The sequence below is a fragment of the Spea bombifrons genome, chromosome 2 (genome assembly GCF_027358695.1).
Source record: "Spea bombifrons isolate aSpeBom1 chromosome 2, aSpeBom1.2.pri, whole genome shotgun sequence".
NCBI classification, from domain to species: domain Eukaryota; kingdom Metazoa; phylum Chordata; class Amphibia; order Anura; family Pelobatidae; genus Spea; species Spea bombifrons.
Window position 1 is genome coordinate 124,860,861 of NC_071088.1, and position 14,686 is coordinate 124,875,546.

The window sequence follows — 14,686 nt, forward strand, 5'->3', positions numbered from 1 at the left end:
GAGGGTCGAACTCAGGGTTTCTTATTTACTAGACAGGTGCTTTAACCAACTAAGCCACAGCGCCTCGAAAGCTTTGAGGGTTTGCAAAGCCATGGACTACCCGGCTCTTCAACATTTGACGATATGTTAGAGAGGAGCAAATCTTACTATAGCAGTAATGATTTGAACTAGCAATGGAAAATTGGGCTGTTTTGTTGTATTTTTAGCTGAAACTTTTACATTTAAAAGAAACTCACATTCTTAGTGGGATGTCATCAATTAAGAATCACAGGATAATAGAATTCAGATATGCCACAAACACCTACCAAGAACTCAGATGTTAGGCTCAGTATAAACAAGAGAATTAGTGTGTTTAACCAGCACGGGATTATAGACGATGAGAAAATATCGATTGAGATCTAGATGGTCATGATTCTTGAAGCCTTTAACTTCTTTTAGAATTAGACTGGACGCGGTCTTCATAGACTAGGCACAAATTCAACAGTGGATGCGCTAAAACTTAGGCACTGCTGAGAGTCGAACTCAGGATCTCCTGTTTACTAGACAGGCGCTTTAACCATCTAAGCCACAGCACCTTGACACCTGCTTTTTCTTCTAAAACCATGGAGTATCCTGCTCTTCAACATTTGACCGATATGTTAGAAAGGAGCAAATCTTACTATGGCAGTAATGATTTGAACTAGCAATGGAAAATTGGACTGTTTTGTATTATTTTTAGCTGAAACTATTACATTTAAAAGAAACTCACATTCGAAGTGGGTTGTCATGAATTAAGAATCACAGGATAAGATGATTCAGATATGCCACAAACACCTACCAAGAACTCAGTTGTTAGGCTCAGTATAAACAAGAGAATTAATGGGTTTAACCAGCACGGGATTATAGACCATGAGTAAAAACCTACTGACATCTAGATGGTCTTGATTCTTTAAGCCTTTAACTTCTTTTAGAATTAGACTGGACCCAGACTTCACAGTCTAGGCACAAATTGAAGAGTGGGTGCTCTAAAAGCTAGGCACTGCTGAGAGTTGAACTCAGGATCTCCTGTTTACAAGACAGGCGCTTTAACCATCTAAGCCACAATGCCTTAGTGGCTGTTTTGGTTTTTTCAAAACCATGGTCTACACTGCTCTTCAACATTTGAGTAATTTGTTAAAGAAGAACAAATCTTACTATAGCAGTAATGATTTGAACTAGCAATGGAAAATTGGGCTGTTTTGCAGTCTTTTTAGCTGAAACTATTAAATTTAAAAGAAACTCACATGAGAAGTGGGATGTCATGAATTTAGAATCACAGGATAAGATAATTCACAAATGCCACAAACACCTACCAAAAACTCAGATGTTAGGCTCAGTATAAACAAGAGAATTAGTGTGTTTAACCAGCACGGGATTATAGACGATGAGAAAATATCGATTGAGATCTAGATGGTCATGATTCTTGAAGCCTTTAACTTCTTTTAGAATTAGACTGGACGCGGTCTTCATAGACTAGGCACAAATTCAACAGTGGATGCGCTAAAACCTAGGCACTGCTGAGAGTCGAACTCAGGACCTCCTGTTTACTAGACAGGCGCTTTAACCATTTAAGCCACAGCGCCTTGACACCTGCTTTTTCTTCTAAAACCATGGAGTATCCTGCTCTTCAACATTTGACCGATATGTTAGAAAGGAGCAAATCTTACTATGGCAGTAATGATTTGAACTAGCAATGGAAAATTGGACTGTTTTGTATTATTTTTAGCTGAAACTATTACATTTAAAAGAAACTCACATTCGAAGTGGGTTGTCATGAATTAAGAATCACAGGATAAGATGATTCAGATATGCCACAAACACCTACCAAGAACTCAGTTGTTAGACTCAGTATAAAGAAGAGAATTAGTGGGTTTAACCAGCACGGGATTATAGACCATGAGTAAAAACCTACTGACATCTAGATGGTCTTGATTCTTTAAGCCTTTAACTTCTTTTAGAATTAGACTGGACCCAGACTTCATAGTCTAGGCACAAATTGAAGAGTGGGTGCTCTAAAAGCTAGGCATTGCTGAGAGTTGAACTCAGGATCTCCTGTTTACAAGACAGGCGCTTTAACCATCTAAGCCACAATGCCTTGGTGGCTATTTTGGTTTTCAAAACCATGGTCTACACTGCTCTTCAACATTTGAGTAATTTGTTAGAGAAGAACAAATCTTACTATAGCAGTAATGATTTGAACTAGCTATGGAAAATTGGGCTGTTTTGCAGTCTTTTTAGCTGAAACTATTAAATTGAAAAGAAACTCACATGAGAAGTGGGATGTCATGAATTAAGAATCACAGGATAAGATAATTCACAAATGCCACAAACACCTACCAAAAACTTAGATGTTAGGCTCAGTATAAACAAGAGAGTTAGTGTGTTTAACCAGCAGGGGATTATAGACGATGAGAAAATATCGATTGAGATCTAGATGGTCATGATTCTTGAAGCCTTTAACTTCTTTTAGAATTAGACTGGACGCGGTCTTCATAGACTAGGCACAAATTCAACAGTGGATGCGCTAAAACTTAGGCACTGCTGAGAGTCGAACTCAGGATCTCCTGTTTACTAGACAGGCGCTTTAACCATCTAAGCCACAGCGCCTTGACACCTGCTTTTTCTTCTAAAACCATGGAGTATCCTGCTCTTCAACATTTGACCGATATGTTAGAAAGGAGCAAATCTTACTATGGCAGTAATGATTTGAACTAGCAATGGAAAATTGGACTGTTTTGTATTATTTTTAGCTGAAACTATTACATTTAAAAGAAACTCACATTCGAAGTGGGTTGTCATGAATTAAGAATCACAGGATAAGATGATTCAGATATGCCACAAACACCTACCAAGAACTCAGTTGTTAGACTCAGTATAAAGAAGAGAATTAGTGGGTTTAACCAGCACGGGATTATAGACCATGAGTAAAAACCTACTGACATCTAGATGGTCTTGATTCTTTAAGCCTTTAACTTCTTTTAGAATTAGACTGGACCCAGACTTCATAGTCTAGGCACAAATTGAAGAGTGGGTGCTCTGAAAGTTAGGCACTGCTGAGAGTCGAACTGAGGATCTCCTGTTTACAAGACAGGCGCTTTAACCATCTAAGCCACAATGCCTTAGTGGCTGTTTTGGTTTTTCCAAAACCATGGTCTACACTGCTCTTCAACATTTGAGTAATTTGTTAGAGAAGAACAAATCTTACTATAGCAGTAATGATTTGAACTAGCAATGGAAAATTGGGCTGTTTTGCAGTCTTTTTAGCTGAAACTATTAAATTGAAAAGAAACTCACATGAGAAGTGGGATGTCATGAATTAAGAATCACAGGATAAGATAATTCACAAATGCCACAAACACCTACCAAAAACTCAGATGTTAGGCTCAGTATAAACAAGAGAATTAGTGTGTTTAACCAGCACGGGGTTATAGACAATGAGTAAAAACCAACTGGGATGTAGATGGTCATGATTGTTTAAACCTTTAACTTCTTTAAGAATTAGACTGAACCCGGAGTTCATAGACTAGGCACAAATTAAACAGTGGATGTTCTAAAAGTCAGGCAATGCTGAGATTTGAACTCAGGATCTCCTGTTTACGAAACAGGCGCTTTAACGAACTAAGCCACAGCGCCTTGATGATGGTGTGTTTTTCCAGAGCCATGGAGTACCCTGCTCTACAGCATTTGACCGACCTGTTAGAGAGGAGCAAATCTTACTATAGCTGTAATGATTCAAACTAGCAATGGGAACAAAATTACTGACATCTAGATGGTCATGATTGTTTAAGCCTTTAAATTCTTTAAGAATTAGACTGTACCCGGACTTCATAGACTAGGCACAAATTAAACAGTGGATGCTCTAAAATGTAGGCACTGCTGAGGGTCGAACGCAGGGTCTCCTATTTACTAGACAGGTGCTTTAACCAACTAAGCCACAGCGCCTCGAAGGCTATGAGGGTTTGCAAAGCCATGGACTACCCTGCTCTTCAACATTTGACGATATGTTAGAGAGGAGCAAATCTTACTATAGCAGTAATGATTTGAACTAGCAATGGAAAATTGGGCTGTTTTGTTGTATTTTTAGCTGAAACTTTTACATTTAAAAGAAACTCACATTCTTAGTGGGATGTCATCAATTAAGAATCACAGGATAATATAATTCAGATATGCCACAAACACCTACCAAGAACTCAGATGTTAGGCTCAGTATAAACAAGAGAATTAGTGTGTTTAACCAGCACGGGATTATAGACGATGAGAAAATATCGATTGAGATCTAGATGGTCATGATTCTTGAAGCCTTTAACTTCTTTTAGAATTAGACTGGACGCGGTCTTCATAGACTAGGCACAAATTCAACAGTGGATGCGCTAAAACTTAGGCACTGCTGAGAGTCGAACTCAGGATCTCCTATTTACTAGACAGGCGCTTTAACCATCTAAGCCACAGCGCCTTGACACCTGCTTTTTCTTCTAAAACCATGGAGTATCCTGCTCTTCAACATTTGACCGATATGTTAGAAAGGAGCAAATCTTACTATGGCAGTAATGATTTGAACTAGCAATGGAAAATTGGACTGTTTTGTATTATTTTTAGCTGAAACTATTACATTTAAAAGAAACTCACATTCGAAGTGGGTTGTCATGAATTAAGAATCACAGGATAAGATGATTCAGATATGCCACAAACACCTACCAAGAACTCAGTTGTTAGGCTCAGTATAAACAAGAGAATTAATGGGTTTAACCAGCACGGGATTATAGACCATGAGTAAAAACCTACTGACATCTAGATGGTCTTGATTCTTTAAGCCTTTAACTTCTTTTAGAATTAGACTGGACCCAGACTTCACAGTCTAGGCACAAATTGAAGAGTGGGTGCTCTAAAAGCTAGGCACTGCTGAGAGTTGAACTCAGGATCTCCTGTTTACAAGACAGGCGCTTTAACCATCTAAGCCACAATGCCTTAGTGGCTGTTTTGGTTTTTTCAAAACCATGGTCTACACTGCTCTTCAACATTTGAGTAATTTGTTAAAGAAGAACAAATCTTACTATAGCAGTAATGATTTGAACTAGCAATGGAAAATTGGGCTGTTTTGTTGTATTTTTAGCTGAAACTTTTACATTTAAAAGAAACTCACATTCTTAGTGGGATGTCATCAATTAAGAATCACAGGATAATATAATTCAGATATGCCACAAACACCTACCAAGAACTCAGATGTTAGGCTCAGTATAAACAAGAGAATTAGTGTGTTTAACCAGCACGGGATTATAGACGATGAGAAAATATCGATTGAGATCTAGATGGTCATGATTCTTGAAGCCTTTAACTTCTTTTAGAATTAGACTGGACGCGGTCTTCATAGACTAGGCACAAATTCAACAGTGGATGCGCTAAAACTTAGGCACTGCTGAGAGTCGAACTCAGGATCTCCTGTTTACTAGACAGGCGCTTTAACCATCTAAGCCACAGCGCCTTGACACCTGCTTTTTATTCTAAAACCATGGAGTATCCTGCTCTTCAACATTTGACCGATATGTTAGAAAGGAGCAAATCTTACTATGGCAGTAATGATTTGAACTAGCAATGGAAAATTGGACTGTTTTGTATTATTTTTAGCTGAAACTATTACATTTAAAAGAAACTCACATTCGAAGTGGGTTGTCATGAATTAAGAATCACAGGATAAGATGATTCAGATATGCCACAAACACCTACCAAGAACTCAGTTGTTAGGCTCAGTATAAACAAGAGAATTAATGGGTTTAACCAGCACGGGATTATAGACCATGAGTAAAAACCTACTGACATCTAGATGGTCTTGATTCTTTAAGCCTTTAACTTCTTTTAGAATTAGACTGGACCCAGACTTCACAGTCTAGGCACAAATTGAAGAGTGGGTGCTCTAAAAGCTAGGCACTGCTGAGAGTCGAACTCAGGATCTCCTGTTTACAAGACAGGCGCTTTAACCATCTAAGCCACAATGCCTTAGTGGCTGTTTTGGTTTTTTCAAAACCATGGTCTACACTGCTCTTCAACATTTGAGTAATTTGTTAAAGAAGAACAAATCTTACTATAGCAGTAATGATTTGAACTAGCAATGGAAAATTGGGCTGTTTTGCAGTCTTTTTAGCTGAAACTATTAAATTTAAAAGAAACTCACATGAGAAGTGGGATGTCATGAATTTAGAATCACAGGATAAGATAATTCACAAATGCCTCAAACACCTACCAAAAACTCAGATGTTAGGCTCAGTATATACAAGAGAATTAGTGTGTTTAACCAGCACGGGATTATAGACGATGAGAAAATATCGATTGAGATCTAGATGGTCATGATTCTTGAAGCCTTTAACTTCTTTTAGAATTAGACTGGACGCGGTCTTCATAGACTAGGCACAAATTCACCAGTGGATGCGCTAAAACTTAGGCACTGCTGAGAGTCGAACTCAGGATCTCCTGTTTACTAGACAGGCGCTTTAACCATCTAAGCCACAGCGCCTCGACACCTGCTTTTTCTTCTAAAACCATGGAGTATCCTGCTCTTCAACATTTGACCGATATGTTAGATAGGAGCAAATCTTACTATGGCAGTAATGATTTGAACTAGCAATGGAAAATTGGACTGTTTTGTATTATTTTTAGCTGAAACTATTACATTTAAAAGAAACTCACATTCGAAGTGGGTTGTCATGAATTAAGAATCACAGGATAATATAATTCAGATATGCCACAAACACCTACCAAGAACTCAGATGTTAGGCTCAGTATAAACAAGAGAATTAGTGTGTTTAACCAGCACGGGATTATAGACGATGAGAAAATATCGATTGAGATCTAGATGGTCATGATTCTTGAAGCCTTTAACTTCTTTTAGAATTAGACTGGACGCGGTCTTCATAGACTAGGCACAAATTCAACAGTGGATGCGCTAAAACTTAGGCACTGCTGAGAGTCGAACTCAGGATCTCCTGTTTACTAGACAGGCGCTTTAACCATCTAAGCCACAGCGCCTTGACACCTGCTTTTTCTTCTAAAACCATGGAGTATCCTGCTCTTCAACATTTGACCGATATGTTAGAAAGGAGCAAATCTTACTATGGCAGTAATGATTTGAACTAGCAATGGAAAATTGGGCTGTTTTGCAGTCTTTTTAGCTGAAACTATTAAATTGAAAAGAAACTCACATGAGAAGTGGGATGTCATGAATTAAGAATCACAGGATAAGATAATTCACAAATGCCACAAACACCTACCAAAAACTCAGATGTTAGGCTCAGCATAAACAAGAGAATTAGTGTGCTTAACCAGCACGGGGTTATAGACAATGAGTAAAAACCAACTGGGATGTAGATGGTCATGATTGTTTAAACCTTTAACTTCTTTAAGAATTAGACTGAACCCGGAGTTCATAGACTAGGCACAAATTAAACAGTGGATGTTCTAAAAGTCAGGCACTGCTGAGATTTGAACTCAGGATCTCCTGTTTACGAAACAGGCGCTTTAACCAACTAAGCCACAGCGCCTTGATGTTTGTGTGTTTTTCCAGAGCCATGGAGTACCCTGCTCTACAGCATTTGACCGACATGTTAGAGAGGAGCAAATCTTACTATAGCTGTAATGATTCAAACTAGCAATGGGAACAAAATTACTGACATCTAGATGGTCATGATTGTTTAAGCCTTTAAATTCTTTAAGAATTAGACTGTACCCGGACTTCATAGACTAGGCACAAATTAAACAGTGGATGCTCTAAAATGCAGGCACAGCTGAAGGTCGAACTCAGGGTTTCCTATTTACTATACAGGTGCTTTAACCAACTAAGCCACAGCGCCTCAAAGGCTGTGAGGGTTTGCAAAGCCATGGACTACCCTGCTCTTCAACATTTGACGATATGTTAGAGAGGAGCAAATCTTACTATAGCAGTAATGATTTGAACTAGCAATGGAAAATTGGGCTGTTTTGTTGTATTTTTAGCTGAAACTTTTACATTTAAAAGAAACTCACATTCTTAGTGGGATGTCATCAATTAAGAATCACAGGATAATATAATTCAGATATGCCACAAACACCTACCAAGAACTCAGATGTTAGGCTCAGTATAAACAAGAGAATTAGTGTGTTTAACCAGCACGGGATTATAGACGATGAGAAAAAATCTACTGAGATCTAGATGGTCACGATTTTTGAAGCCTTTAACTTCTTTTAGAATTAGACTGGACGCGGTCTTCATAGACTAGGCACAAATTCAACAGTGGATGCGTTTATACTTAGGCACTGCTGAGAGTCAAACTCAGGATCTCCTGTTTACTAGACAGGCGCTTTAACCATCTAAGCCACAGCGCCTTGACACCTGCAGTCAGTTCTAAAACCATGGAGTATCCTGCTCTTCAACATTTGACTGATATGTTAGAAAGGAGCAAATCTTACTATGGCAGTAATGATTTGAACTAGCAATGGAAAATTGGGCTGTTTTGTATTATTTTTAGCTGAAACTATTACATTTAAAAGAAACTCACATTCGAAGTGGGTTGTCATGAATTAAGAATCACAGGATAAGATGAGTCAGATATGCCACAAACACCTACCAGGAACTCAGTTGTTAGGCTCAGTATAAACAAGAGAATTAGTGTGTTTAAACAGCACGGGATTATAGACGATGAGAAAAAATCTACTGAGATCTAGATGGTCACGATTCTTGAAGCCTTTAACTTCTTTTAGAATTAGACTGGACGCGGTCTTCATAGACTAGGCACAAATTCAACAGTGGATGCGTTAAAACTTAGGCACTGCTGAGAGTCGAATTCAGGATCTCCTGTTTACTAGACAGGCGCTTTAACCATCTAAGCCACAGCGCCTTGACACCTGCAGTTTGTTCTAAAACCACAGAGTATCCTGCTCTTGAACATTTGACCGATATGTTAGAAAGGAGCAAATCTTACTATGGCAGTAACGATTTGAACTAGCAATGGAAAATTGGGCTGTTTTGTATTATTTTTAGCTGAAACTATTACATTTAAAAGAAACTCACATTCGACGTGGGTTGTCATGAATTAAGAATCACAGGATAAGATGATTCAGATATGCCACAAACACCTACCAGGAACTCAGTTGTTAGGCTCAGTATAAACAAGAGAATTAGTGTGTTTAACCAGCACGGGATTATAGACCATGAGTAAAAACCTACTGACATCTAGATGGTCTTGATTCTTTAAGCCTTTTACTTCTTTTAGAATTAGACTGGACCCAGACTTCATAGTCTAGGCACAAATTGATGAGTGGGTGCTCTAAAAGCTAGGCATTGCTGAGAGTTGAACTCAGGATCTCCTGTTTACAAGACAGGCGCTTTAACCATCTAAGCCACAATGCCTTGGTGGCTGTTTTGGTTTTCAAAACCATGGTCTACACTGCTCTTCAACATTTGAGTAATTTGTTAGAGAAGAACAAATCTTACTATAGCAGTAATGATTTGAACTAGCTATGGAAAATTGGGCTGTTTTGCAGTCTTTTTAGCTGAAACTATTAAATTGAAAAGAAACTCACATGAGAAGTGGGATGTCATGAATTAAGAATCACAGGATAAGATAATTCACAAATGCCACAAACACCTACCAAAAACTCAGATGTTAGGCTCAGCATAAACAAGAGAATTAGTGTGCTTAACCAGCACGGGGTTATAGACAATGAGTAAAAACCAACTGGGATGTAGATGGTCATGATTGTTTAAACCTTTAACTTCTTTAAGAATTAGACTGAACCCGGAGTTCATAGACTAGGCACAAATTAAACAGTGGATGTTCTAAAAGTCAGGCACTGCTGAGATTTGAACTCAGGATCTCCTGTTTACGAAACAGGCGCTTTAACCAACTAAGCCACAGCGCCTTGATGCTGGTGTGTTTTTCCAGAGCCATGGAGTACCCTGCTCTACAGCATTTGACCGACATGTTAGAGAGGAGCAAATCTTACTATAGCTGTAATGATTCAAACTAGCAATGGGAACAAAATTACTGACATCTAGATGGTCATGATTGTTTAAGCCTTTAAATTCTTTAAGAATTAGACTGTACCCGGACTTCATAGACTAGGCACAAATTAAACAGTGGATGCTCTAAAATGTAGGAACTGCTGAGGGTCGAACTCAGGGTTTCTTATTTACTAGACAGGTGCTTTAACCAACTAAGCCACAGCGCCTCGAAGGCTTTGAGGGTTTGCAAAGCCATGGACTACCCTGCTCTTCAACATTTGACGATATGTTAGAGAGGAGCAAATCTTACTATAGCAGTAATGATTTGAACTAGCAATGGAAAATTGGGCTGTTTTGTTGTATTTTTAGCTGAAACTTTTACATTTAAAAGAAACTCACATTCTTAGTGGGATGTCATCAATTAAGAATCACAGGATAATAGAATTCAGATATGCCACAAACACCTACCAAGAACTCAGATGTTAGGCTCAGTATAAACAAGAGAATTAGTGTGTTTAACCAGCACGGGATTATAGACGATGAGAAAATATCGATTGAGATCTAGATGGTCATGATTCTTGAAGCCTTTAACTTCTTTTAGAATTAGACTGGACGCGGTCTTCATAGACTAGGCACAAATTCAACAGTGGATGCGCTAAAACTTAGGCACTGCTGAGAGTCGAACTCAGGATCTCCTGTTTACTAGACAGGCGCTTTAACCATCTAAGCCACAGCACCTTGACACCTGCTTTTTCTTCTAAAACCATGGAGTATCCTGCTCTTCAACATTTGACCGATATGTTAGAAAGGAGCAAATCTTACTATGGCAGTAATGATTTGAACTAGCAATGGAAAATTGGACTGTTTTGTATTATTTTTAGCTGAAACTATTACATTTAAAAGAAACTCACATTCGAAGTGGGTTGTCATGAATTAAGAATCACAGGATAAGATGATTCAGATATGCCACAAACACCTACCAAGAACTCAGTTGTTAGGCTCAGTATAAACAAGAGAATTAATGGGTTTAACCAGCACGGGATTATAGACCATGAGTAAAAACCTACTGACATCTAGATGGTCTTGATTCTTTAAGCCTTTAACTTCTTTTAGAATTAGACTGGACCCAGACTTCACAGTCTAGGCACAAATTGAAGAGTGGGTGCTCTAAAAGCTAGGCACTGCTGAGAGTTGAACTCAGGATCTCCTGTTTACAAGACAGGCGCTTTAACCATCTAAGCCACAATGCCTTGGTGGCTATTTTGGTTTTCAAAACCATGGTCTACACTGCTCTTCAACATTTGAGTAATTTGTTAGAGAAGAACAAATCTTACTATAGCAGTAATGATTTGAACTAGCTATGGAAAATTGGGCTGTTTTGCAGTCTTTTTAGCTGAAACTATTAAATTGAAAAGAAACTCACATGAGAAGTGGGATGTCATGAATTAAGAATCACAGGATAAGATAATTCACAAATGCCACAAACACCTACCAAAAACTTAGATGTTAGGCTCAGTATAAACAAGAGAGTTAGTGTGTTTAACCAGCAGGGGATTATAGACGATGAGAAAATATCGATTGAGATCTAGATGGTCATGATTCTTGAAGCCTTTAACTTCTTTTAGAATTAGACTGGACGCGGTCTTCATAGACTAGGCACAAATTCAACAGTGGATGCGCTAAAACTTAGGCACTGCTGAGAGTCGAACTCAGGATCTCCTGTTTACTAGACAGGCGCTTTAACCATCTAAGCCACAGCGCCTTGACACCTGCTTTTTCTTCTAAAACCATGGAGTATCCTGCTCTTCAACATTTGACCGATATGTTAGAAAGGAGCAAATCTTACTATGGCAGTAATGATTTGAACTAGCAATGGAAAATTGGACTGTTTTGTATTATTTTTAGCTGAAACTATTACATTTAAAAGAAACTCACATTCGAAGTGGGTTGTCATGAATTAAGAATCACAGGATAAGATGATTCAGATATGCCACAAACACCTACCAAGAACTCAGTTGTTAGACTCAGTATAAAGAAGAGAATTAGTGGGTTTAACCAGCACGGGATTATAGACCATGAGTAAAAACCTACTGACATCTAGATGGTCTTGATTCTTTAAGCCTTTAACTTCTTTTAGAATTAGACTGGACCCAGACTTCATAGTCTAGGCACAAATTGAAGAGTGGGTGCTCTGAAAGTTAGGCACTGCTGAGAGTCGAACTGAGGATCTCCTGTTTACAAGACAGGCGCTTTAACCATCTAAGCCACAATGCCTTAGTGGCTGTTTTGGTTTTTCCAAAACCATGGTCTACACTGCTCTTCAACATTTGAGTAATTTGTTAGAGAAGAACAAATCTTACTATAGCAGTAATGATTTGAACTAGCAATGGAAAATTGGGCTGTTTTGCAGTCTTTTTAGCTGAAACTATTAAATTGAAAAGAAACTCACATGAGAAGTGGGATGTCATGAATTAAGAATCACAGGATAAGATAATTCACAAATGCCACAAACACCTACCAAAAACTCAGATGTTAGGCTCAGTATAAACAAGAGAATTAGTGTGTTTAACCAGCACGGGGTTATAGACAATGAGTAAAAACCAACTGGGATGTAGATGGTCATGATTGTTTAAACCTTTAACTTCTTTAAGAATTAGACTGAACCCGGAGTTCATAGACTAGGCACAAATTAAACAGTGGATGTTCTAAAGGTCAGGCACTGCTGAGATTTGAACTCAGGATCTCCTGTTTACGAAACAGGCGCTTTAACCAACTAAGCCACAGGGCCTTGATGTTGGTGTGTTTTTCCAGAGCCATGGAGTACCCTGCTCTACAGCATTTGACTGACATGTTAGAGAGGAGCAAATCTTACTATAGCTGTAATGATTCAAACTAGCAATGGGAACAAAATTACTGACATCTAGATGGTCATGATTGTTTAAGCCTTTAAATTCTTTAAGAATTAGACTGAAGCCGGACTTCATAGACTAGGCACAAATTAAACAGTGGATGCTCTAAAATGCAGGCACTGCTGAGGGTCGAACTCAGAGTTTCCTATTTACTATACAGGTGCTTTAACCAACTAAGCCACAGCGCCTCAAAGGCTGTGAGTGTTTGCAAAGCCATGGACTACCCTGCTCTTCAACATTTGACGATATGTTAGAGACGAGCAAATCTTACTATAGCAGTAATGATTTGAACTAGCAAAGGAAAATTGGGCTGTTTTGTTGTATTTTTAGCTGAAACTTTTACATTTAAAAGAAACTCACATTCTTAGTGGGATGTCATCAATTAAGAATCACAGGATAATATAATTCAGATATGCCACAAACACCTACCAAGAACTCAGATGTTAGGCTCAGTATAAACAAGAGAATTAGTGTGTTTAACCAGCACGGGATTATAGACGATGAGAAAAAATCTACTGAGATCTAGATGGTCACGATTTTTGAAGCCTTTAACTTCTTTTAGAATTAGACTGGACGCGGTCTTCATAGACTAGGCACAAATTCAATAGTGGATGAGTTAAAACTTAGGCACTGCTGAGAGTCGAACTCAGGATCTCCTGTTCACTAGACAGGCGCTTTAACCATCTAAGCCACAGCGCCTTGACACCTGCAGTCTGTTCTAAAACCATGGAGTATCCTGCTCTTCAACATTTGACTGATGTTAGAAAGGAGCAAATCTTACTATGGCAGTAATGATTTGAACTAGCAATGGAAAATTGGGCTGTTTTGTATTATTTTTAGCTGAAACTATTACATTTAAAAGAAACTCACATTCGAAGTGGGTTGTCATGAATTAAGAATCACAGGATAAGATGAGTCAGATATGCCACAAACACCTACCAGGAACTCAGTTGTTAGGCTCAGTATAAACAAGAGAATTAGTGTGTTTAACCAGCACGGGATTATAGACGATGAGAAAAAATCTACTGAGATCTAGATGGTCACGATTCTTGAAGCCTTTAACTTCTTTTAGAATTAGACTGGACGCGGTCTTCATAGACTAGGCACAAATTCAACAGTGGATGCGTTAAAACTTAGGCACCGCTGAGAGTCGAACTCAGGATCTCCTGTTTACTAGACAGGCGCTTTAACCATCTAAGCCACAGCGCCTTGACAACTGCAGTTTCTTCTAAAACCACAGATTATCCTGCTCTTCAACATTTGACCGATATGTTAGAAAGGAGCAAATCTTACTATGGCAGTAACGATTTGAACTAGCAATGGAAAATTGGGCTGTTTTGTATTATTTTTAGCTGAAACTATTACATTTAAAAGAAACTCACATTCGAAGTGGGATGTCATGAATTAAGAATCACAGGATAAGATAATTCACAAATGCCACAAACACCTACCAAAAACTCAGATGTTAGGCTCAGTATAAACAAGAGAATTAGTGTGTTTAACCAGCACGGGGTTATAGACAATGAGTAAAAACCAACTGGGATGTAGATGGTCATGATTGTTTAAACCTTTAACTTCTTTAAGAATTAGACTGAAGCCGGAGTTCATAGACTAGGCACAAATTAAACAGTGGATGTTCTAAAAGTCAGGCACTGCTGAGATTTGAACTCAGGATCTCCTGTTTACGAAACAGGCGCTTTAACCAACTAAGCCACAGCGCCTTGATGTTTGTGTGTTTTTCCAGAGCCATGGAGTACCCTGCTCTACAGCATTTGACCGACATGTTAGAGAG

At 38.5% G+C, this 14,686-nt stretch overlaps 27 non-coding genes across 27 annotated transcripts; all 27 read right to left on the bottom strand.

Annotated features, from left to right (window-relative positions):
• Positions 1-501: 501 nt before the first annotated feature.
• TRNAT-AGU (transfer RNA threonine (anticodon AGU)) lies at positions 502-575 on the bottom strand. Its single transcript has one exon. It is a non-coding gene; the product is annotated as a tRNA-Thr (tRNA).
• A 438-nt stretch (positions 576-1,013) lies between these two features.
• On the bottom strand, positions 1,014-1,087 carry TRNAT-UGU (transfer RNA threonine (anticodon UGU)). The gene has a single exon. It is a non-coding gene; the product is annotated as a tRNA-Thr (tRNA).
• Positions 1,088-1,527: 440 nt separating this feature from the next.
• On the bottom strand, positions 1,528-1,601 carry TRNAT-AGU (transfer RNA threonine (anticodon AGU)). The gene has a single exon. It is a non-coding gene; the product is annotated as a tRNA-Thr (tRNA).
• Positions 1,602-2,039: 438 nt separating this feature from the next.
• Positions 2,040-2,113, bottom strand: TRNAT-UGU (transfer RNA threonine (anticodon UGU)). The gene has a single exon. It is a non-coding gene; the product is annotated as a tRNA-Thr (tRNA).
• A 438-nt stretch (positions 2,114-2,551) lies between these two features.
• TRNAT-AGU (transfer RNA threonine (anticodon AGU)) lies at positions 2,552-2,625 on the bottom strand. The gene has a single exon. It is a non-coding gene; the product is annotated as a tRNA-Thr (tRNA).
• A 438-nt stretch (positions 2,626-3,063) lies between these two features.
• On the bottom strand, positions 3,064-3,137 carry TRNAT-UGU (transfer RNA threonine (anticodon UGU)). Its single transcript has one exon. It is a non-coding gene; the product is annotated as a tRNA-Thr (tRNA).
• Positions 3,138-3,577: 440 nt separating this feature from the next.
• TRNAT-CGU (transfer RNA threonine (anticodon CGU)) lies at positions 3,578-3,651 on the bottom strand. The gene has a single exon. It is a non-coding gene; the product is annotated as a tRNA-Thr (tRNA).
• Positions 3,652-3,886: 235 nt separating this feature from the next.
• Positions 3,887-3,960, bottom strand: TRNAT-AGU (transfer RNA threonine (anticodon AGU)). Its single transcript has one exon. It is a non-coding gene; the product is annotated as a tRNA-Thr (tRNA).
• Positions 3,961-4,397: 437 nt separating this feature from the next.
• Positions 4,398-4,471, bottom strand: TRNAT-AGU (transfer RNA threonine (anticodon AGU)). Its single transcript has one exon. It is a non-coding gene; the product is annotated as a tRNA-Thr (tRNA).
• Positions 4,472-4,909: 438 nt separating this feature from the next.
• On the bottom strand, positions 4,910-4,983 carry TRNAT-UGU (transfer RNA threonine (anticodon UGU)). The gene has a single exon. It is a non-coding gene; the product is annotated as a tRNA-Thr (tRNA).
• A 440-nt stretch (positions 4,984-5,423) lies between these two features.
• Positions 5,424-5,497, bottom strand: TRNAT-AGU (transfer RNA threonine (anticodon AGU)). Its single transcript has one exon. It is a non-coding gene; the product is annotated as a tRNA-Thr (tRNA).
• A 438-nt stretch (positions 5,498-5,935) lies between these two features.
• TRNAT-UGU (transfer RNA threonine (anticodon UGU)) lies at positions 5,936-6,009 on the bottom strand. Its single transcript has one exon. It is a non-coding gene; the product is annotated as a tRNA-Thr (tRNA).
• Positions 6,010-6,449: 440 nt separating this feature from the next.
• Positions 6,450-6,523, bottom strand: TRNAT-AGU (transfer RNA threonine (anticodon AGU)). Its single transcript has one exon. It is a non-coding gene; the product is annotated as a tRNA-Thr (tRNA).
• Positions 6,524-6,961: 438 nt separating this feature from the next.
• On the bottom strand, positions 6,962-7,035 carry TRNAT-AGU (transfer RNA threonine (anticodon AGU)). The gene has a single exon. It is a non-coding gene; the product is annotated as a tRNA-Thr (tRNA).
• Positions 7,036-7,473: 438 nt separating this feature from the next.
• TRNAT-CGU (transfer RNA threonine (anticodon CGU)) lies at positions 7,474-7,547 on the bottom strand. Its single transcript has one exon. It is a non-coding gene; the product is annotated as a tRNA-Thr (tRNA).
• Positions 7,548-8,293: 746 nt separating this feature from the next.
• TRNAT-AGU (transfer RNA threonine (anticodon AGU)) lies at positions 8,294-8,367 on the bottom strand. The gene has a single exon. It is a non-coding gene; the product is annotated as a tRNA-Thr (tRNA).
• Positions 8,368-8,805: 438 nt separating this feature from the next.
• Positions 8,806-8,879, bottom strand: TRNAT-AGU (transfer RNA threonine (anticodon AGU)). The gene has a single exon. It is a non-coding gene; the product is annotated as a tRNA-Thr (tRNA).
• Positions 8,880-9,317: 438 nt separating this feature from the next.
• On the bottom strand, positions 9,318-9,391 carry TRNAT-UGU (transfer RNA threonine (anticodon UGU)). Its single transcript has one exon. It is a non-coding gene; the product is annotated as a tRNA-Thr (tRNA).
• Positions 9,392-9,829: 438 nt separating this feature from the next.
• TRNAT-CGU (transfer RNA threonine (anticodon CGU)) lies at positions 9,830-9,903 on the bottom strand. Its single transcript has one exon. It is a non-coding gene; the product is annotated as a tRNA-Thr (tRNA).
• A 746-nt stretch (positions 9,904-10,649) lies between these two features.
• TRNAT-AGU (transfer RNA threonine (anticodon AGU)) lies at positions 10,650-10,723 on the bottom strand. The gene has a single exon. It is a non-coding gene; the product is annotated as a tRNA-Thr (tRNA).
• Positions 10,724-11,161: 438 nt separating this feature from the next.
• Positions 11,162-11,235, bottom strand: TRNAT-UGU (transfer RNA threonine (anticodon UGU)). The gene has a single exon. It is a non-coding gene; the product is annotated as a tRNA-Thr (tRNA).
• Positions 11,236-11,673: 438 nt separating this feature from the next.
• On the bottom strand, positions 11,674-11,747 carry TRNAT-AGU (transfer RNA threonine (anticodon AGU)). Its single transcript has one exon. It is a non-coding gene; the product is annotated as a tRNA-Thr (tRNA).
• Positions 11,748-12,185: 438 nt separating this feature from the next.
• On the bottom strand, positions 12,186-12,259 carry TRNAT-UGU (transfer RNA threonine (anticodon UGU)). The gene has a single exon. It is a non-coding gene; the product is annotated as a tRNA-Thr (tRNA).
• Positions 12,260-12,699: 440 nt separating this feature from the next.
• Positions 12,700-12,773, bottom strand: TRNAT-CGU (transfer RNA threonine (anticodon CGU)). The gene has a single exon. It is a non-coding gene; the product is annotated as a tRNA-Thr (tRNA).
• Positions 12,774-13,519: 746 nt separating this feature from the next.
• TRNAT-AGU (transfer RNA threonine (anticodon AGU)) lies at positions 13,520-13,593 on the bottom strand. Its single transcript has one exon. It is a non-coding gene; the product is annotated as a tRNA-Thr (tRNA).
• Positions 13,594-14,029: 436 nt separating this feature from the next.
• TRNAT-AGU (transfer RNA threonine (anticodon AGU)) lies at positions 14,030-14,103 on the bottom strand. The gene has a single exon. It is a non-coding gene; the product is annotated as a tRNA-Thr (tRNA).
• A 438-nt stretch (positions 14,104-14,541) lies between these two features.
• TRNAT-CGU (transfer RNA threonine (anticodon CGU)) lies at positions 14,542-14,615 on the bottom strand. The gene has a single exon. It is a non-coding gene; the product is annotated as a tRNA-Thr (tRNA).
• Between the last annotated feature and the right edge of the window lie 71 nt (positions 14,616-14,686).